We start from the raw sequence: 5,380 nt of genomic DNA on the forward strand, positions 1-5,380 counted from the left end.
TGGCTTGTATCTAGATATCCCCTCAAAGTCTCATGTGCTCACAGGTGGAGTTTTTAGAAGGGACTGGATCATTATTGTGTGATAGTGGATCATGGTTGTATCACACTGGATTAGTTCACTGATTGGTTCAGCATAGTTCTGGGTGTTTATGGTGGATTTATGGGCGAGAGAAGACCCACCCTGGGTTTGGGTGACACCAACCAATAGGCTTATAGCCCGGATGGAACAAAGGAGAAACAGAAGGAAGGCTGCTGCTTCCTGCCTGTCATGCCATGGTGCTTCTCTTCTGCTGTGCCACCTTGCTTTGGAGCCAGCCAACTATGGACTGAAACCTCTACAAACTGCGTGCCAAAAATAAACCTTTCCTCCTTTAACTTGTGGCTGTTGGGTATTTTGTCCCAGCAGCAAGAAAATAATTAAGCCAGGTAGCAAGATATGAAGTAATTGGAGGAGAATGTTGCACACAGAAAAATTAGCAAGTGTAAAAGCCTGCATAAACACTGCAATGGTAGTGTTTAAGAAACATGAGGAAGGGAAGTACGGCTGCAGTACTGAGAGCTTGACTTAGCAGAGGAAGAGATGTCAACAATCACGGATAAGGGACTGTGGACCATTGTGAAGATGTTGGCTTTTACTCTGAACAAAGAAAGAAGCTTTGGAGAACTGTGAGCAGGAATGACTCCTAATTTGGGCTTTCACAGGGTCACTCAGTTATGGAAGCAGGGAGATCCATCCCGTAAGGAGACTGTTTTAATAATGGAGAATCTCAGTGTTAGGTAAGAAATGAGCGTGGCATGGTCCAGAGAAGCAGAAGTGGAAGTTGTAAGAAGTAATTACATTTCTATCTATATTGAAGGAAGAGCCAACTAGGTTTGCTGACAAATTGGATGTGAAGTGTGAGAGGAGGCAAGGATAATCGCTTGCAAAACTTGAAGAATATAGTTGACATCAGCAAAAACTGGGAAGGATAGTAATGTAACAGAACTGGGAACAGCCAACCTGGCCAGTCTTTTGGGCTGGTTCTCCTCATTGCCTGCAGCTTTCCTCACAGACATTCGAGCTTCCTGGCACCTCTAACTTTCTGGAATCTCTACTGCAGCTATGAATTCACTTTCACAGCTTCACAGATCTGCTCTTGGGGACTGCCCACAGGGACTCAGACCCTTTAATACATTGCCTGGTCTCTCAGGCCTTCCTTTCAAATCCCAGTTGAAGCCTCTGTGACTTCACAGCTCTTGCATTTCGCATACCTGCAAAATCTGCATCATGCGGGTGGTGCTGATGTCTGCCACCAGCGTTAGCAGTGCTGGGTCCACTTGGCCCATTCCTACAGTGGCCTCTGAATGCCTGAATAGCTGAGTACAGTTTCCTTGGGAAACAACTTCCTCAATGCCCCCCTGGAGCTCTCAGAGAAAATTCTTTCAATCAAGTTTACACTTTAAACTCACTTAAGTGAGACTATGATGAGTGGGATCCAGCCAGTTCCTGGGATGCCTTCAAGGTGTCATTCCTATGTTCTTGCAAAGTACTTGGTTCCTTTCTGAGAGGCAAATCTGCTCAGCCACAACTTCCTTGGTTTCAGCATTAAGTGGGTTTCATTTCTGCCCAAACTGCATTATCTTTTGCTCCCAGTTATCACTGTAAATCTGACTATATTCAACCAGCAATATCTATGCCTCTGTGTTATGCAGCCTTGAAATTTCCTCCAAAATAGTAATTAATCCACTATCTTTAAACTCGGTCTTAACAAAGTCTCAAGGCACGGACAATATATCGACAAGTTCTTTGCCAGACTGTAACATGGATGGCCTCTAGTCCAATTCCCAACAGATTCCTCAATTCCATTTGAGACCTCATGAGTACAGTCTTTACTGTCTGCATTCTTCTCATTCTGGTCTTTGAGCTCACATTAGAATTACCCATTAACCTTCTTTTATACTATTCTGAGCTTTCTCTAGTCTGTTTCCTCCAAACATTTCCAAACCATTTTCACATCAGTGCCAAAGGCTTCTGAACCACACCATAAGGCTTAGTCACAGCAAATTGGTGCTGTGAAAATTGGTACCAATTTTCCGTGTTAGTGTGCTGGTTAATCTTAATTATCAGTCTGACTGGATTACACCTCTTGGAGAGGTGACTGGATCGTGAGAGCACTAACGCATTGATAAGTCTTGGCTATTAGCAGGTGGGCCTAGTTGGAAGAAATGATCATGAAGGCATAACTGGAAACTATATATGATCCTTGTCCCCTTTCTCTCTGGCTCTTTCCAAACTGTTCCATTTCTTGGCTTGTTTCAGCAATGAAAAAACTGACCACTACAGTCAGATTACTATCTCTGAAACAAAATGTTTGAGAATAACATCTTAAAGAAGAAAGGTTTGCTTTGAATCAAAATTTCAGAGCTTTCAATACATGGTTGACTGATTTTGTTGTTTTTGGACCTGGGGTGAGCCAGAGAACATCACGGCAGAGGGCCTGGCAAAGGAAGGCTGCTCATCTCATGACATCCAGGGAGGAGAGAGACAGACAGACAGACAGACATCATGGCAGAGAGCCTGGCAAAGGAAACTGCTCATCTCATGGCATCCAGGAAGGAAGTGGGGTTGGGGGAGGTGAGGCAGCGAGACAGAAAGGTAGGCACTAGAGACATACTTCATCCACTTAGGTCCCACCTCATAATAAGCCCACAGAGCTATGAACTAATCATTGGAATAATTAATCACAGTGGATTAATTAGAGCCCTCATGATCCAATCATTTCCTACAGTCCCATCAGCTGGCAAGCAAGCTTTAACCTAGCACTTGGGGGATACTTTAAATCCAAACCATAACACTGCAACACCACTATTAACAAAGATGAAAACCCCAATAAAGGGGAAGGTCATAGAGGTTGATATATAAGGAGTTCCATTTGGGACATATTACATCAGAGGTCTCTGTGAAACTCATTAGTGGAGATGACTCAGAAGTCTCTCCGGAAGATGGAAATGTGACCCCTCAGAACCTCAGTGGTAGTGGAATCTTCATGATTGAGATGAAGTGGACAAGGGGATTACAGAGTGAAAAGAAAGCTTGGGACATAGTGCCAAGGAAAAAGTAGCTCAAGATACCATGAAAGCACAGCTTAGTTGATAATAATAGGAGTGGGAAACTGAGGTGGAGTCTGTGGAGATTGTTAGTGAGCCCAGGACACAGCCAGTGTATGTGGCTTGTCCTGGGGTACTTGTTCATAGGACCAATTTCTTTCCAAAAGTTCCCTGTTTAGAGAGTAAGTTACCCAGTTTAAGTTGAAGTTTTTGTTGGTATAAAAATATAACTCAGTATGAAATACCAATTCTATTCATATACTAAAAATTTCTGAAAGGCAATATGAATGTATTATATCCAGATACTGGTATCACATTTAAGATATTTCAGGTATCTTTTTCCTTTTATTACATATGTGTACTTTTAAGGTATATTATTATGACTTCAGGGTCTTCAAGCTTCCTTTGGAAGGGGTGTAAAATAAGAAGAAAAGAAAGAAAAATATAATCATTGTGGTACATACATTTTTTCTGTCTGTAGCAATGATACTAACAATAAATCCTCATGGATGATGAATCCATGTTTTTGTGAGACTTTTTTCCATTTTTAAGACACCAGCTTGCTCATGACGAGCATCTTTAAGGACATACTGTAAAGCTCAGAAAGCTACCCAATTAATTAACTAGATCAAGAGAATAAACCATGCAGTTCATACTTCTATATTATCTTTATGAGTCAATTTCTATTTAATTCTTTCAATGGATTACTTAATTTGCTTCTTACAATATGATTACAGAACAAATATTATGTTCATAGTAAAGGTAACACAATGGTCCCCAATCTGTGCAGGATCACAAAGCTAATTTAAAAAACCATTTATTTTTCTTGTTATTAACATATTCACAGTCAAGTCTGGATTCTGAAATTGGGAAAATTAGGATTTCTCACAGTACATGTTTTTTATTCTGAAATCAAGGGGCCTTTATGGAACCAGTTCAATGTCCTGCTTTCCTCTTTCTATGATTTTCGAGTCCTACCTGTGTCTACACTTTCATTACATCATTTACTCCTTTAGCATAGTGATAGATGACAGTTATCTGGTCTTTCCAACATTGTATTCCAGCCATTTGGGCAGAAAATACTCAATATGATTCAATTTATTAATATTATTAAATGGAGTATTTTTGATTCACATAAATGAAAAATATCTAGTGTCCAAGAAATGCTTATTTCCTCTTATAAGTACATTTCAACGTGTTCTGCTTTCTTTGATTTTTATTTCCTATGGAAATCTAATGGACACTAGCCAGTGAATTTTGCTTTACCACTGACAATGAACCTCTTTAAATTCAAAGTTGGCAAAATAACACAGAGAAGAATAAATTCGTCAAATGTGTTGAAGAGAGTAATGATCCTAAATATATTTCCTATAGAAATGTGAGAAATATTTACAGCAAGGAATAAAACATATTGAGAGGTTAATATATAGAACTCCTGAGTCTTGTCGATCGGTATTTACTTGGGAAAGTAAAGAAGAAACAAGAAGTATTAGAGAGGGAAAGAGGAAAAACAGAAATGCATAGCATGCAAGCAACCAGAAAATAGACTCTTCCACAGCTGAGAGCCCCAGGCTAAGAAAAAAAGACAATTTACTCCTCTGTAATATAGTACTAATAAAGAACAGTAAAATAGGTTTACATAGACAGCAATATACATTTATTTTGAGCAAAATTGTCATTAAAAATAAGAATGTGTTCAATTTTGCTTTTGCTGTTTTTAATAAAGGTCTTCTCTTTCCCTTTAGCCGTTATCATTCACCCAGGCTGGAAGCAAAACGGTGCAGATTTATAAGAAGACACCATCTTTATGTAGACTTCAGACAATTTTATCATGTGGGCTCAGAACCTCAAACGGATGCCAATCTAATTTCTTTTGGCTTTCCTCTATAAATTGCGGAGTCAGTCGCTTAATCTCAGGCCTTATTATTTTTCAAATATATTAAAGCGGTAGTATAGCAGGTGATTGCCAAGATCATTCCTAGCTTTGCCACTCTAAGAAATGGAAGTTCTTTGTGTTTGTTTTTAGCACTTGATGCTTTTTACACTTTCGTCCACCTTCCAGCCTCGGAGACAGGAGGCACTAGGGAACAGGACAATCTCGGGGGCCAGGGCCAATCACTGGCTCTCACACGGAGTTTGGAGATCCGAAGCAAGACTCCTTCAAACCCAAAAGCCCAGCTCTACAGCGGCAGCTGGAGCCTGCTCGGCCGGCTCAGCGCCACCCTCCTTCCTTTTGCGCCCGAGGATTCGATTTTGCTTCTGGATTTGAGCGGGGCGGGGCGGGGAGGGCGGGG

At 40.6% G+C, this 5,380-nt stretch overlaps 1 pseudogene; it reads left to right on the plus strand.

The window, feature by feature from the left end:
* The window catches only part of LOC104856679, a 15,402-nt pseudogene that overhangs the window by 9,419 nt on the left and 603 nt on the right, over positions 1–5,380 (plus strand).

This window comes from Fukomys damarensis, unplaced genomic scaffold (genome assembly GCF_012274545.1).
Source record: "Fukomys damarensis isolate Sample0158 unplaced genomic scaffold, DMR_v1.0_HiC HiC_scaffold_16, whole genome shotgun sequence".
NCBI classification, from domain to species: Eukaryota; Metazoa; Chordata; class Mammalia; order Rodentia; family Bathyergidae; genus Fukomys; species Fukomys damarensis.